Source organism: Petaurus breviceps, unplaced genomic scaffold (assembly GCF_028583685.1).
Source record: "Petaurus breviceps papuanus isolate PSGF00001 unplaced genomic scaffold, PetGlider_PUasm1.0 90763, whole genome shotgun sequence".
Classification (NCBI taxonomy): domain Eukaryota; kingdom Metazoa; phylum Chordata; class Mammalia; order Diprotodontia; family Petauridae; genus Petaurus; species Petaurus breviceps.
In genome coordinates, this window is record NW_027187340.1 from 5,311,645 (window position 1) to 5,329,479 (window position 17,835).

Sequence of the window (17,835 nt, forward strand, 5' to 3'; positions counted from 1 at the left end):
TTTCTGAGTTCAGATCTGGCCTCAGGACATTTACTGGCTGTGTGACCCTAGGCAAGTTATTTAACCCTATTTGCTTCAGTTTCTCAAATGCAAAATGAGCTAGAGAAGGAAATGGAAAACTGCCCCAGTATTTTTGCCAAGAAAGTCCCAAAAGGGGGTCACAAAGAGTCAGACACAACCGAAACAACAAAACACATTTTCTCTGCCCAATATGGAAACCTTCTTAGCAATGGAAGCCCTAAAGGGATCTTAGAAAAAATAACTAAAAAGTTCTTTAGTATCTTCCCCACTAATCATGGCTTCCTCATTCTAACCTTGATGTTGGTAAGCTGTTTTAGGGACATTGTTACCCCATAGAATCTTCAAATGTATGTCTTTTGCAGAAAATAGAAAGGAGTAAATATTATCAGTAAGCTTTATTAACAAGCAAATAAAAATGTGAACAGGGAAACTCAAATCACTTGATTGGCTAATAAGTCTGAGCAATGACTAATGAACCATAATTCACTATTCAGAATTTATGAGAATCATCATCACTTAATTAACAATATAAATATTTCTTTAAAATTTTTACAATGCAACATTATAATTGTAATAAGACATCCCAGAGCATGAATTATGGGGTAGTAAATTCACACCTAGTTCTGTTGAAACTGGACCTGAATGAGTACAACATAATGTATAGCTTAGATGTTTAAAAAATAATGCAAGGCAAAAATGTTTCAAAATTCAAGTTCCTATTCATTTGGAAAATAAGCACAGAAATCCAGGGAGAATATAATTTATTGGGTTTGAGCTGTATTAATTTTACAACTGGTAATTACATTACTAACATGAGACATTTATTGAAGAGATTCAAAAAATTAAACATCTTTTTTAATGTTCCTGATTTGTAAGCATATAGAACTTTCTTTTTCTCCCACAAGGGGACCAAGTTTAAGACCTTACATTCTATTAATGGGAAACTACATATACACAAAGATTCTATCTATCTATCTATCTATCTATCTATCTATCTATCTATCTATCATCTATCTACCTATGTGTGTGCATATATATATATACATATATACAAAATTCATAGTAATTTCAGGGATGATACAAAGAACACCAATAACTTGGGGAGAGGGGTGATTAGAAAAAGCCTGTTTGTATGAGTCTTGATTTGAACCTTGAAGGAAACTAGGGATCCCAAGAGGCATATATGAGAAAGGAGGGCATGCTCCAGACATGGGGGACAACCTGGGTAAAGACAAAGACGGGAGATCCATGTATATGGAGTTGAGACAGATGGGTTGGAATATACACCAGAGCATGATGGTGGAGTAATGTATAATTAACCCAGAAATATAGGTTGGGACCAGAGAAAAAAGACTTTAAATGCTGAAGAGAGGAATATGTCTTTTTCCTAGAAATAATGGGGGACCAAAAAAGCTTCTTGAGCAGAGGAGTGGCATGGTCAGACTGGTTTTTAAAAAATATTGATTTGGTAGCTATACAGAGGACAGATTGGAGAAGATGGACAAGAGGAAGTGGGACTGAAAGGCTATCGAAAAAGTCAAGATGAAAGAGAAGGAAGGCCTGACTGACCTAGCATAGTCTCCATGAGTGGAGAAAAGGGGATAGTTGTGAGGGGTGCCTTTTTTTAATCACATCATAAAGTCAAGAACATGTGGCCCCATGAGGAAACAGAATGCCAAAAGTGGGGTCTTGCCTTGACCCACCAAATAGTTCTAATCCAAGGAGTTTGTCATAGCATTACTACTAATACATACTCTCTTCAAGGGAAGAAAAAGAGAAGAATCACTATTTTGAATGGGAAGACAAATCATCTAAGAAATGAGCTGGACAAGGAATGGCAAACCACTCCAATATCTTTGCCAAAAAAACCCAAATGGGGTCGCAAAGAGTCACACAAACTGAAACAACTCAACAACAATAATAACAAATGTTTATATAGGCAGTTGTTTGGATTGAAGATGGAGTCTAGGAGGAAGGAGGCCAATGAGGAGGCTATTATAGCAGTATGGAAAAGAGGTGATGAAAGCTTGACCCAAGGTGGTGAATGATATTGATCAAGGAGGTAGGTGAGGGAATGTATGGGGAGGGGAAACACTAGTGGCTTTCAGTAAGCATTAGGTCCCCTTGAAGGGTCTATATGTATACATACCACATTGCGTGAGGTGCCATATCATGACCTCAAGACCTCAGTGTAATTGTGTATAGAAAAATATACTGACAAGAAAAAAGTGGGCATATGCACAAAACTTTCAAATAAAGCATAATTTTCCCATCCTTTAAGAAGCTATACCATAAGCAATTGGAGGCACTAAGTATATTTAACTCAGAGAAAAGAGTTCTAAGGAAAGACATCACTTTCTTCAAGTCTTTGAAGAGGCAATTAATGGAAGATTATATTTATTCTCTATGACCCCAAGGAGCAGAACAAGGTAGAAATTACAGGGATGCTTGTTTGTTGCTGTTATTGTTTATCCTTTGTTCTCAAAGAGGACCATGACATTAGGGAGGTGATGCCATGACTTTTGTTAATTGGATTTAAGTGAGGGAGGGCTGTGCAACGTCACCAGCCTCACTTTCTCCTCTGGAGACAGACTTCAATTCAACATTAGATTCACCCCAAAACACTATGGAATGGGCTGCTCCAGTTGACAGTGAGCTCTTTGTTACAAGAAGTCTTTGAGCAGACTGGACTGTTAGTTTTCAAGAATACATCCTTTAGGTAGAGTTTAGAATAACTTACCTTCATTGTCCTGATGTGTCTAAATTTCTATGATCTCAATACTTAGTATTCCCTCTATGAGTGTTTGTTGTAACTTCTTTACGTCTTCTCATCCTATGTAACTCTTAATGATATCATTCCAAAGATTCTCTAAAGAGGATCGACACAACTCACTGGAGATCTTTCTATTATTGTAGTACTATCTTGAGAGAGTCCCTATAGTACTTGGATAATTCATATAATCTTTAGCTCTCTTTACATGACCCACCCCCCTCTTGTGTAAAAAAGTCCTCATTGGTAACATGTTTAAGCTCCATAAGGCATCATGGTATAGCCTAAAGACCAATGGATTTGGAGTTGAAAGACCCTGGTTTGAATCCCAGGTCTACCACTTAATACCTATGTGATTCTGGACATCACTTAAACTAGCCTGTTTCCTAAGCAAAGGGTTTGAATTAAATGGCCACTAAGATCTCTTCCAACTATAAATCTATGATCCTTTAGAGGCATATGTAAATTTTGACTATTCTAAGACCATGATGTTCCATGATTCATAATGACAGAGCAACATGGAGAGAATTCTGGAATTTCAAATTTTTGAAAATTCAAATTTACCATGTATAGATTAGAAATTGGTTGTTCACACTACATAAGGATTCTTTACTTTGCAAAAGGAATTATTGGATTTTGACATTGTTTTATATAGAGAGTGATCAACAACAACAAAAATTTGTTGAACAAATGGGTATGTTCTGAATAAACTTTATTCTAAATAATAATTTCTCTCAGGGAATTTAAAATATGCTTTATAAAAGCCTATTTACATGCAACATGGGTATATATATCTGTTCTGCAAAATGAGGTACACATATAGTTACATATGTATGTTATATGAAGGTTAATTTGCAATTAACTGGATGATTAGCAAAGAAAGAGTTGAACATCAAGTATAAAACACAATCTCTCTTCCAATTAATCAGGGAGGGATTGTTGGAGGAGACACTTTTGGGGATAGAGCTACAATTCAATCCAATCCAACAAATGTTCATAAAGTAGCTGCTACGTGAAAAGTTTATAAAAGGAAAAAAAAAGTTCCTAATCTCAAGGAGTTTATTTTCCACCTGAGGAAGACGATGTGTAAATGAACAAGCATTCAAATGATAACTTGAAGATCAGCACTAATAACTAGGGAGATCAAGTAGGGTTTTTTTAGGAGGCGACACATAACCTGGACCTTGAAGTAAGTTTGGGATTCTAAAAGTCGGTGCACGCCAGGTCCCAGGTAGCCCATGAAAAGTCACAGAAGTGGGAAATGGAATGCAAAGTTCAAGGAATAGCAAGTAGTCCAGTATTGCTGGACCATAGAGCATATGAATAGTAGTAATATTAAATAAGCCTAGGAAGTTTAGATTAGAATCACATTGTAAAGATCTTTAAATGCCCAGTTTGCATTTGATGGATTATTGATAATTCTGAAGTCTCCTTTTATCATTGAACTAATATCTTCTCTACACTTTAAATTTCTCACCAGATTTATTTGTTGTTGTTCTGTTGTACACAGCTCTCCACAATCCCATTTGAGGTTTTTCTGGCAAAGATACTGGAGCGATTTGCTGTTTCCTTCTCCATCTCATTTTACAGAGGAAGAAACTGAGGCAAACAAGGGTAAGTCACTTGTCCAGGGTCACACAGCTAATAAGTGTCTGAGGCTGGATTTGAATTCAGGAAGATGAATCTTCCTGATTCCAAGCCCCGTACTCTATTCCCTGTACCATCTACTCATCCCAAGCAAGTATTGACCAGATATCATAACAGTGAATAAAAATTGACTATAGGAATATAAATTTCTCTCACCCATTGATAGACACTGAGTTAGATGATTTTTAAGGTACTTTTCAACATTAAGATTCAGTGGTTCTGTGAGATTCAGGTAAGCAAAGAAATGGTCAAGAGATTGGAGAAGGAAGAAGATAATATCTATAAATTGGACAAGATCCTGGATTCAAGCATTCCAGAACTAAATCCAAGTGAAATCCAGATCAATCTGACCAACTCAGTAGGAGCAGCAACCAGAAATACATCTAGCAATAAATATCACATGATTTGGCCTACACAAGGGTGTTTGTCTTGTTTGTGGCCTGAAATTGGTAAGTTTGAGAAAGACAATTTTTTTTTCACTAAAGCAACTTGGCATGTGGTTATGTTGTGTTTTTTTTTTTTAAATGAGATTGCAAATTTAAGCAGGATTAATTATCAGGTGAATCGCCATAACGACTTAGCACTTGCTCCAGTATTCTTCCAGGAGAAAGAGAAAGCATGGAGGTTTTTGTTCTTTTTCCTTTTTTATTTGGACATTGGGGAAAATTGACAGTGGAATGGGATTTATTGGGGTGTAAATGCGGTGAACTAAATAACAGATTATTGTTGTAAAGTTTATCAATAAAAATTTAACGATTAGGAACAGGAGTGTCAGGCTAGCTCCAAGTCCCCCGGCTCCTGTTGGATTAGAGTGGATTTTTAATGTTATTTTAATGGAATTTTTCATGCATGAATTTGATTGGGTTCTGAGGATTGTTGGTTTACTGCTCTGTGTGTGCATGTGTTTTTTAAGAAAATATTCGTTTAAGAGACTTTTTTTTAAGATTTAAAATTGAGATTCCCCTCAGCCATAGGTCTCCCCACCAGGCTTAGGGTAGAAAGGAATGTGTGTGTATGTATGTGCACATGCATGTGTGTTTGTATGTTCTGTGCCAGATCCCATTGCCAAGTTTCTTAAGGAAATACCTCCCACCAGTCTGGATGATGGTACTGACCAGGCACCAAATTCAATTTCCAAGTTGTGATAAGTAGTTTTCCAGAGGTTCCAAACATAGAGTTTTGTACTAAACCACTCTTTTGCCTCATCACAAGAACGTATTTATTCAATCCATGCATTCAGCAAACATTTATCAAATGCCTAATCTACACCAGGCACTGTATTGGGCACTGGAAATATAAAAAATAAATAGTCCCCGTCTCAGGAAGCTTCCATTCCATAGAGAAATGAGAAGTAGAGGGAAAAGGAAACAATAGGAACACATATAAATTCAAAGTAATTTCCAGAGAGAAGGACTGTACCAAGTGGGAGGTCAAGCTAGGCCTCCTCTTGGGTTAACTTTTTTTATTCAGGTAACCAGGAAGCTATGTCAGAACGCCAGACCTTAGTCCCTTGATCCAATTAAGTCTCTAAGGTCATTTAAATACTTTTTAAGGAAAAAATAGCCTATCCTGAAGGGCAGGGATTGGTCCTACCCCATTAGACAACAGAGCCATGGGGAATCCCTATATTTAGATGGCAAGAAGAAGAGGAAGAAAAGAAAAAAGAAAGAAATATTCTTTTTCAGCTGATGGAGAAGTTTAAGCTGAATGCCTTAATTAACTTGTCCCAGCTTGATTTCAGGGGTGCAGTAATATACAAACACTAGGTCTTCTTTGTACTTGGAAAGGACTCGTAATCTGAGCGACCTTGAGGCTGGGATGGAGGAGCCAAACCTTCCTGAATCCTCTCTTTCCTGGAGAGAAACTTGATTCACTGACATAATTTCCCAGAATGCTTATGGGTTTTCTCTCTTTCTCTGTTCTCTGGGATGCTAAGCCTCTCTTCTTGAAGGAGCTGACTGATATAAATCCCTTCTCTGCATACCAGCTAGATTTGGATTCTTCCAGGGACAAGTGAGCAAATAAAGCATTTGTCACACTTTTGCACCCATGGAACCCCTGCCTGATGTACATCATGGATCTAGCGTGTCAAGAAATGCACCCAGTCTGCTTTGTAGCTGCCATAGTTCAAAACTGGTGGGATCCTGCCTCCCCTCTTAAAGGATCACATCTTTTTATAAGCAAATAGGTGATATGCTGCTATACTCTTTTTCTCTAGGCCTGTCTCACCCCTTCACTCCCAACTAAAAAGCCAAATGAAAATGTCATCTCATCTGTCTGTAAAAGTTCTAGACCTTGGCATGGAATTTGCCTTGGCTGTTCAGAGCACCTGTGTTCTTGAGGCAGCTAGGTAGTCTTGAGCCTGAAGTCAGAAGACCTGAGTTCAGATCCAGCCTCAGATACTTATTAGCTGTGTGACCCTGGGCAAATTGCTCAACCCTAGTTTCCTCAATTATAAAATGAAGACAATAATAGTACCTACTACCCATAGTTGTTTTGAGAATCAAATGAAATAATAATCAATCAACATTTATCAAGTGCCTAATACGAGCCATAATATTTGTCAAATGTTTAGCATAATGCCACATAAATGGGCATTCTCTTTGCCTCCCTACCCCTTCTTTTCAAAATCTGCCTATAATAATGTTTCCCCAAATGTGACCACAGAACATCTTTGACCTTTTGGCAGAACCTATAAATGCTCGTCCTCAGGATATTTGGGGCTGGAAGAAGTATTGAAATACAAGAAATTAAAGTCCTCTTCATGTCCCCTCACAATTATACATATAAGTATTTCTGATATCTGTATAATTTCATATTTAGTAGTTTAAAACAAGAAATATCATTAGCATCAAAATGTTCTCTCCAGACCCCTCTTCATAATGTACTGAATATGAGGTTGATTGATGTAGAGCTGGAAGAGATCACAGGTGTATCGAATGCCAGCCCCTCCTTGTACTTATAAAGAAGGTAAGGCCCAGGGAGGTTAGGTGATCGATGACCAGAGAACCCAAGGGTAGGAAGCCATTGATGACCAGGGGACCCAAGGGCAGGAAGCCATCGAGCTAGGACCTGAAGCCAGATGATCTGACTACTGGTCCACCATTCCCACCATTGCCCCATGTGGTCCTTAGAAGACAGTTTGGAAACCACTGCCTTGTGAGATATTCTGACCCAAGAGCACTTTATTCTCCTCCAATGAACTTTTATTAAAACTCATATCTATTTTTCTAGCACCTGCCTCACATGCTTGCTGTGGTGATCAAATGAGATGGCATGTAAAGTGCTTTGCAAACTTTAAAATGGAATATAAATGCTAGTTATTTATTATTATTGATGACTATTACTTGCCTTATTTGTCCTTTGTTGTTACTCAGTTGTTTCAGTCCTGTCTGACTCCTCGTGACCCCATCTGGGGTTTCCTTGGCAGAGATACTGGAGTGGTTTGCTATTTCCTTCTCCAACTCATTTTACAGATGAGGAAACTGAGGCAAACAGGGTTAAGTGACTTGCTCAGGGTCATATAACTAGTAAGTGTCTGAGGCCAGATTTGAATTTAAGTCTTCCTGACTCTAGGCCCTGTACTCTATCCACTGCTCCACCTAACTGACTTTATTTCCACTCCTCACCTTCTATTTCCCCTACTAAGCACCTAAAGTCAGGAACTGTGTTTTGATTATTTCTGTACCCCTACCAGTCCCTGGTCACAGTGTACTACATGTAAAAAAAGACAAGATAAATGTTTGATGAGCAAATTGATGAGTCAGCATGGTACAGCATATATTGGATCTGGATTCAAAGTACCTGGGTTCGGATTCCAGCTCTGTCATTTACTCTCTGTGTGGCAACTCATTCAGCCTCTCCTGTTCTCAGTTTCCTGTTCTGTAAAATGAAGAGGTTAGATTAGATAACACCTAAGATTCCTTCCAGCTCTTACTATGATGATCATGATGTTGGAGGTGGTGGTGATGATGATGGTGGTAGTGGTGGTGGTGGTGATGGTGGTGGTGGTGGTGGTGATGATGGTGGTGGTGGTGGTGGTGGTGGTGGTGGTGATGATGATGATGGTGATGGTGGTGGTGGTGGTGGCGGCGGCAGCAATAAACAAGGAAGATCATATAGAAATCTGGGGTTGAAGAGTCAATGGACTTGGATAATGCTTCTCTACTTGAATCTGGGGCTGGACACTGTAGGCAGCCAAGTACAGCCTGATGTAAGGGGACAAGTCTCTTGGTGCTCATTCTTTCCACATTTAAATCCCATAAGCCCACAAGGCAGGAACTAAAAACAAGATACTTCTAAAAGCAAATGGCAGCCCCTGTGCTGCTTCTTCCCAACTAAAGAGCATTAGTAAGAGTACAGACAGCTGCTATTCATTGCAAGAGATAGGAAACACCCTAGAGTTTTCAGATGGTTGAAAGTCACCCTGAGTTTCAAGACATGAAGTTAGAGGACTTGAAGATACCCCTGTTCAATTTGTTTGCTGCCATACTCCTTTACTTCTTTAGGTCATCTGTCCTTGTCCATGCTCTGCCACAAAGACACTGTAATGTTAACGGAATAGGAAGATCTTCCCTGTCCATTAACAGACCTATGTGACCACATGTGCCCCCTTTTCCCCTTGGAACAGGAGCCATGTTCTAAAGGTACACAGGTATTTCAATCGTGAATGTCTTGCTGCTTTCACAGCTGACACAACCTGAGTCACATAGAGCCCATTGGAGAACGAAGTTGCCTAAGGAGGAGCTTGCTTAGGGGGAGGCTTGCTTAGGGGAAGGCTTTCACACCTTTTGGTACTAAGCTAATTAGGCTCTGAACCATTAGTTGAAAACTATATATATTGGGATGCTGATATTTTACTTTGGGGGCTTGCTTATGAGGAGGACCTTTTGATTCCCTGGACAGGACTCTGAGTAGTTGTTTGTTAAAAGCCCTCCCAACTACTCAGAGGTTTGTGCTTTCCTGATCCAGCGGTGTATGTAGGTGGTTGTATTATTTTGTTCAGACTGTAGGAGCCCTGTCTGCTGAATCTCTGTGCTAATTTCTCTGCTTGTATTTTCTACTCTTCTATAATTAAAGTAAGATTGTGGACCCCTTTAAAAGTTGTCTTTCCAGGGGCAGCTAGGTGGTGCAGTGAGTAAAGGCCCCAGAGTCAGGAGGACCTGGGTTCGGATCCAGCCTCAGACACTTAATACACACACACACACACACACACACACACACACACACATAACCTAGCCATGTAACCTTGAGCAAGTTACTTAACCCCAATTGCCCTCCAAAAGGCAAAAAATAAAAATAAAAGTTGCCTTTCCATTAGCAAAGCAGATCAAAGAATCTGTGCTAGCAGGGCATCCTGGGTGTTGCTAGGGTGCTTGCTATTAGACACACACACACACACACACACACACACACACACACACACACACACACACACACATAGAGTATCCCTAATCCAGCATTCTTTTACAAACACTGTGTCATTAGGCACACTATTTGTTCCTTCCCTCTATGTTAAGCAAAATCATCACATGAAAAAAATGTAACCACTGGTACCACTGGGTTTGGGGACAGAAGGTTGTTGTCACTGACGATTTTTTTAATGGGAGAGGGCTGTCTTTCTTTCATGCCATAGCCTGTGCCCAGATTCACCAAGTGATGTGTCCTTTCTAGAGTTCAAAGGCCATACTCCTCCCCAAACTTTTTCAATTATCTATAATGAAAGTGATGATTTCTCCCCAAGTCACCATAACTCACACTCTCCACGTTAAAAGTGTTTGCCCATGGAGGTACATAATGCAAGTATTTGACTTAATCTTGAAGTCTGTGGTTTAGACAGTGGTTCTCTGACTCTATCTTTGATGTGATGATCTATGTCAGTGTTAGCTGCCTTAGATTGCAAACCCCGAGAGAACAGACTACATCTATCTCTACTAAATCTTTTCAAAGCCTTCCAAATGGCCCAGAGCCATTTGGATTTTTATCAGTGATTTGGCTAAAAAGATGAATGACATGCTTATCAAATTTGCAGATAACATGAAGCCTGGAGGGCTGACATACTAATAACAGAATCAGAATTCTAAAAAACTATTCTTGAGCTAGATCAGTGATGTCAAACTCAAATAGAAATGGATGCCACTAAACCATACATAAGGATCCCTATGAGCACATATTGATTTAGAAAACCACATAGTAACATTATCTGTGTTTTGTTGTATTTTTAATTATCTTGTTATCTATTTCCCAATTACATTTAATCTGATTCTGGCTGCATGAGAATGTTGCATTTTGGCCCATGGACAGGAAGTTTGACATCTCCAGGCTAGAACCTGAATTAAATCTAGTAAGATTAAATTTAATATGGAAAAATATAAAATCTTATACTTGGGTTCAAAAAAATCAGCTTCATAATCTTAAAATGGGGGCCATATGCCTAGATAGTCGTTTTTTTTATTTTTATCTGAGTGTTTGAGTGTAACTCATGTGGTTGCTCAGTCATGTCCAACTCTTTTGGGTTTTTTAGGCAAAAACAGTAGAGTGGTTTTCAGTTTCCTTCTCCAGTTACAGATGATGAAACTGAGATAAACAGGGTTAAGTAACTTGCTTAGGGTCAGTAAGTATATGAGGCCAAATTTGAACTCAGGTCTTCCTAACTCTATGCCCAGCACCCCTGCACCACCTAGCTGCCAAAAGTTAATGTAGTCTGAGACTTCATGAAAACATGACATCCTGGAATCCAGAGCTGAGAGTCACATTGTACCTGCTGCGTGTCCCTTAGCCAGGCCATATCGAAATTAATGTGTACCATTCTCTGAGCACCACCAATGCCTGATCTCTAGGAAGGACACTGATAAGCTAGAGAGAGTCCTGAGGAATATTACCATGATTAAAGGAGCTTAATTAAATTCATGCCAAATGAGGCTTAGCCAAAGGAATTGGGGGTACTAGCTAGCAAAGAGGAAACAGTTGGAATCCAGGGATGTCAGGGATGTTGGAGTCAGCTCCAACCACCTTATTAAATTGTCAGTGTGTTGAGGCAGCTAGGTGGCACAATGGCTAGAGTACCAACCCTGCAGGACCTGAGTTCAAATCTAGCCTCAGACACTTAGCTGTGTGACCCTGGGCAAATCACTCAACCCTGATTGCCTCTCCTCCCAAAAAAACTCTGAAAGAACAAATGCTATAGATCATGGGTTGAATTGTTTTGTTAACTCTCTGGGCTTTTAAAAATGATGGAGAAAATGCTAAGAATGCAGTTTAAACTTAAAAGTGTGTTGTGAATACAGTTTTCTTTTCAGAGAGTCTCTTACTGGATGTGTACCAGCACACCCAATGACTCCCTTCAAGCACCTTTAGAGGCTCTAAAGAGAAGTGGGATTGGACTTGCCCTGCTTAGCTCCAGAGGACAGAACCAGGACCAACAGATGGAAGCTGAAAGAGGTTAATTTAAACTTCCTGCAAGGAAAAATTTCCTAACAATCAGAACTATCCAAAAAATAGATGGGCTCTCTTGAGAGGCCACAGAGTTTCCCCAAAGGGGATGCTTTCAAGGAAAGGCCTGTCAGAATGGTGTGGAGCTGATTCTCACTCAGGTGTGGGCTGGATCAGATGACCAGTGACATCCCTTCCAGCTCCCAAATTTCTATGGTTCTGTGAAGTCACTGACAAATAAGCACTTAAGAAATAATGTTTTTTGATAGTTATTCTTCAGGTCAGTCGTTGTTAAGACATGCATGCTAAATACAGGAATTATGCATTGATGGCCCCACCTTTATTGGGTAAGGAGAGGGGGGAAAAAGAAGCTTCTAGATGAGACCCAGTCCTCCCTGAAAGGGGTACTGCTCCCAAATAACTCAAAGTGGTTAGAGTCTCAGTCATACCATAATATGAATGCAGACATTAATAACAGTAGATCAGCTCTGTTCTAATGTCATTTATGGCATAAAAGAAAGAAAAAACACCCAACAGGCAAGATTCCCCTTTCTCATTCTAGCACGTCCAAAGGAATCTCTTAAAACAACATCCTAGGTAAATTTACTTTTTCCATTTCCACTCCATAAACTGTCTACACCATATATCAAATCTTAACTTCAGACAATTTACTTTCCATTGAATAATATTTCCTTTCGCTGCTAGAAACAAACAATCTTATTTGTTACTTGTTGTGCTTTTTGTTTTTCTTTTGTTTTGGGGGTTTTTGAACAGTCACAGTAGCCTTGCAGTTGTGTTTGAATTGCCTCAAATGAAGAAACTTGATCCAAGTAATTTCTCACGACAGAAGTCCATGGGGAAGGTTAAGGCTGAAATCAACACTCTCAGATAATGCATCCAAGTTCAGACATTTGATTTATTGCCTCTCCTCTCTAATGATTAAATATTCGGCTACCCATTGTAAGTGCACATATATTCATAATGCAACATTCAAAGAAGGTTAACTGTACGCTAACTTTCTGCCTTCATCCCCTGAAGAAAAACAACAACGTGAGTACAATTCACAATTATGGAGTATGTGATATTAGGATCAGAGAAAGAATAAATGGAACTAATGAAGAAATGTGCATCAAATTACTCCCCCAAAGCACTGAGTTCTTGCAAAGTTTTTCTTTGTGGTAAAGGGACCAAACTACAGCTGTCAGAAACATGGCATCTCTAACCCTTTAACAAATTAAAAATACCATCTGCAGGCAATGCAGTATGGATAAACAGATGTTGCAGGAGTACAAAGCCCAGAGAAGAGAACATGGCTTGACAGTTCTAAGGTTAATATCTCTGAAAAGAGATAGCATATGTTTCTCTGATGAAGGGAAAGATCGCCCCCAGAATGCAACAATCCCTAATGTTTATAAATTGCAATTGAACCACTAATGCACAGTAAATACCTGCATTCGTTTTTTGTAGAGTTTCTTTAGGAACAGTCAGTAGATCAATTAGAGAAGACTACAAGTTCAGCATCTTTCTATGTTCCATTAGTTGTGAGCTTTCAATGAAGAGGGTCCCTACACTATCTTTAATGTTTCTTTCCCCATACTCCACTCCCCACCCCCTACCCCCAATCCAGGAACTCCTCTCATTAAAACTAACTCTTTTGAAATATGCAACACTGGCTAGCTAGTCCCACTTACTAATGGTCCTGAATTGATTCTTAATTAGTTGCAGTTTGGGACAGAATCCAATTAAAATAGCCCAGTGTTCCAATGGCAGAAAGGAACTGGCTGATATGTGTTAGGCTACAAGCTGCTGATACTTACATTAAGCCCTAGCTCTGGCAAATGGCTATTGTGCAAAATAGAGAAGGATTCAAATCATCCTAAATACACAGAGGGTTTGAACAGAAACCTTCACTTAGTAATTTATCCCCCAGCCATAAAACATGATCAAGAAAGCCATCCAAATGCTGTTAGAAATATTACATTCCTCCACTGCACTTTCTTCCCTCTTCTCTGGAAAAGGACAGGTTACTAATTCAGGAGAAGAGTGGGGAATCTTTTCAATAAATCATTGTATCTTTTCTGTATATTTTAATTTGTGGCATATTTTCCAGTCTCCTGTTGAAATTCCAAAAGGGGAAAGGAGGGACAGTGTATGGAACATGGAAACAGAGAAAGGGAACGCCTCAGGCTTTCAACAACAACAAAAAGACAGAAAGAAAGAAAAAGAAAAGAAAGACATTTTCCTGCATTTCGTCCGAATGGCAAACAGTCGCTATAGGTTTGGAAGAGCCCGTTTTGTTTATGAGGGCAACTGGAGGTTATTGGACAGGTATGGCTTTTATGGTTCAAATTTAATTATAGAAAAGTGAGGGATCAGAAAGGCAAGGTCTTACGAAGCCTGGTCTGGAGAAGGACTCCTGCCACTGCTGGTAGGTGACAGTCATGTGATCAGCTTTTGTATTCAGCGGTAATAATTCACTGCCTGTATACTTGGGATTGATCCCAGCTAGAATATCCCCTGAGGAATTTCCACCAGCAATGGATTCACATAGTCTCTGATCTGCAGATTAACATGACCAGGATCACAAGCCTTTGTCTTTCTCAAACATCTTCCGTCCCTAAACTTGTATCCCAGTGAAAGGTTGAGCCCATTTTTATTTGGGTAATGAATTGCAGTAATTAATGCACGCATTGATTTCTCCACTGAGTCTCCCTGAAAGGCCATTTCCATTTTTAATTTATAGAAAATGCATACCATTCCCTTAATAAGAGCCCAGACTGTATTCCCAAATACACAGAGTGTGCAAATATGTGGGAGCACCTTTCCCAAACAACAATAACCTCAGATTAACAGGTGACTTACTTTAAGACTGGGCAAAGGATATATTAGGCGGCAGCACCTAAAAAAAAAAAAAAAAAGACCAGAGAAATGAGCATTTACATGTGGAGTCTCAGTGTCTACAGATCCTGGCTTTATCTATTGAAATATTTTAGACGGTTTGGGGATGTTATATCTTCCCTTTTTAAAAAAATCCACCTATTGTGTACCATTCATTAAGAAAAAGATGTTCAGTATTTGGTCGTTAAATAGCCTCTTGGCTTTAAACCAGGTTTTGTTTTTGTTTGTTTTCCCTCAAATAACGACCTCACTAATCAAAAGATTCATTATGAAGAAAGCAAAATCTGACCCTCTACAAGTATAACGGTAGAAATTTAATTTTTTTTTTAAATAAGAAGCCTCTTTCTTTCCTTTCTGTATGACCATCCACCACAAAAATAGCATTTTATAAAACAAAGAAGAGACTTTGGTAGATGTGATGGGGCCCTATCTCAGCTGCACCTTAATGAGGTGTCCCCAGGGCTTGAAATGATGGGATTTTTCTTACTTGGGAAATAATTCTTCTTCCCTTGCACCAGCCTTCTTAGAAAATGCCAATCTGACGGAAGAATGGGGGGGGGGGGGGGGGCGTGGGGCGGAGGGAGAGGAGGGCGCGGCAGCCGGGAATGAGTCCTATAGTCTACCTTAAAAGATGAAGGAATCCAAGAAGGGAGTCTGCTTGTGGAAGAATGGAATCTAATATTTATCTGAAAATCACAGACAATGTGAAAAAGCAGAAAATACCCTGTGGCGTGGATGCCCCTCACTGAAAGGCACTGAAAGACGCGAAGGAAGCAGTGATTTGGAAGCACATGCAAACTAAAGAAATACCTGATTAACCTTTCACTGACTCTGGGCCACGTGACACCCAGCGAGCCTTCCTCTTAGAGTGATGGCTTTAGAAGAAGATGTTAAATTTAACCTCTGGCGCAATGATAAATTGACAATAAAAAATTCAATGGCTTGGTAATTACCAATCACTTTGGACATCGGCAACATTTTTCAGTTCTGTCACTGCTCATTGGCACAAAAGCTTCAGCTGAAATTCTCTCGATCTTCCTCTTTTTAACTTTGTTTTCATGATGCAGATTAAATCTGCCACCCTATTACTGATTCATTTTCCTAATTTTTCATGTCTGCACCATGCCCCAGCTGCACTAGGCTGATAATTGTGGAGCCCAGCCCTGATGATTAACATCAGAAGAATTAATTATGCCTGCCATTAAAATTCCAGGTTGCACATGGTGATCAAGAAAAATTAAGTTTCCCTAGGCCTCTAAATCATTTCACCTTTGAGGGGAATGATAGTGCCTAGACAGCTAAACTGCAGTCCGTGCTCCAGCAAAGGTCTAAACCATATGCCCTTTGTGTAATTCAACAAACGCCTTCCTAGTTATTTTTTCCCTGTTTTAGACGAAAGGATTTAGTGCTTAGCAAATAAAAAAAAAAAAAACCATGAAAGATCTTACTGATCTCCTGATTTGCAGAAAAATACTTTATCAGAGGCTCAGCTGCTATGCCAGAAATATCTGGTATACTAATTTATAGATGAAAGCATCCCACAGAAAATAAAATGTTCAGCCCTAGAAATAACTGAAGAGAGTGAGGGGAAAGCATCTAGTTTTACAAGCATTATAAATAGAAAGAAAAGAAGTGCTCATCCTAGTAGGTAAAGGCAATGGCATTTCTTAGAAATAAATTGATAACAGAATAAAAACAGATTCTTCAGATCTTTAGGCTAAATAATAATGAGTAAGGAAAAGCCTGTTGACTGACTCATTTCCAGAATGATTGTTGCATGAGAAACTCCAAATGTATTCGGTCTTGCCTAAGGTATGAAATTTACTAGAGCCATAAAGAGTAAGATGATATGCATTTATCATGTTCTTTTTCTACACTAGGTTCCTTTTTAAATTACCATAATAATGTATATTACAGGGATAGCTTTAGAAGACTGCAAAGGGGAGTCATATTTTGATGAACGGATGTAAATATCTTATACCTAATGGTAAATCTCTCACTCACAACTATACAAGAGTATGCATAAGCTATGCATCAAATCTCTTTCATTTGTTATATTTAGATAGTGCTACCACAGGAAGACTATTTCAACATAGTTATTCTTGTTAGTTTTTATTGGCAGGAGATTTGTAAAGTCAAGTTTGAAAAAAAAAATGGTGAAAGTAATGTTACTCTTCTAGAGAATTCATCAGAACACAGTAGAGGCTGCTCCCCTGGGAGATTGATTGGCTTGCCCTAGTAGTCATGTGAATGGTGAAATGACAGACGTCCTTTAAATCTCTAATGTCAGGTCCCCACCACAAAATGAACATCACTGCTATATTATGACGATAGTGCCTTCTGCAGGAATTGCCCATGATCTATTAATTGTGCTGTCTCCTAAATGAGATGCTCAGAGTTCAAGGCAGAATGCAAATTTATTCACCTTGTCACTGAGCTTCTAGAATGCGTCAGAGTTAGCTAGGAGGTCCTCTTAAAAGACTGGAAAAGCATATACTTCTGCTTATGGAGCTTCCAGGAAAGTTTGCATCACAACCACAAGCCATTTACATGCATCAAACTCTCTTTCCAAGGGCACAGGGCTGACTTCTGAAATGTCAGTTTTCTAGATAACACAGATCCTGCAGGAGTTTTGGAAGCACAAAGGAAAACTGTCAAAAAAAAAAAGTTGATGTTCACTCAAGAAGAGAAAAGTTGGAATTAAGAACATAGCACCAGTAATATAACACATTTGGCTTTGATGAGAGCCAACTAAATTAAAAGTAAAAAAACAAAAGTGAGAAGTGACAGAGAAAGGGAGAGGAAGGAGGCAGAAAGGGGCAAAAATGAAATTGTTCAAGAATCTGTGAAAACATAGCTTGTGTAGGTGATAAAATTGCTGGCTATAAAAATGAAGTTCAACAACTTTCTGATGATTGGAAGAAATGCATCAGACCAATAAAAAGGTATCCCACTAATCATGCATCAGTCTGATGTCTAATTCTCAGCACGGCCACAGAGGAGAGTCAAGATGGTAGCTCACTGAAAATGTTAGGATTTGGCTCAGTAGACACTGTGAAAGGCAAGAA

The 17,835-nt window shown here is 39.1% G+C and overlaps 1 long non-coding RNA gene across 3 annotated transcripts in view; it reads right to left on the reverse strand.

Moving 5' to 3' along the window:
• LOC138146600 (uncharacterized) overlaps positions 1-17,835 on the reverse strand; it is a 266,472-nt gene that overhangs the window by 14,714 nt on the left and 233,923 nt on the right. For all 3 annotated transcript variants that reach the window (XR_011164538.1, XR_011164537.1, XR_011164536.1), the window contains 2 exons: positions 14,732-14,768; positions 8,243-8,320 (listed from right to left, as the gene is read on the reverse strand). This is a non-coding gene — a long non-coding RNA (uncharacterized lncRNA). The remainder of the gene's footprint in view (positions 1-8,242; positions 8,321-14,731; positions 14,769-17,835) is intronic.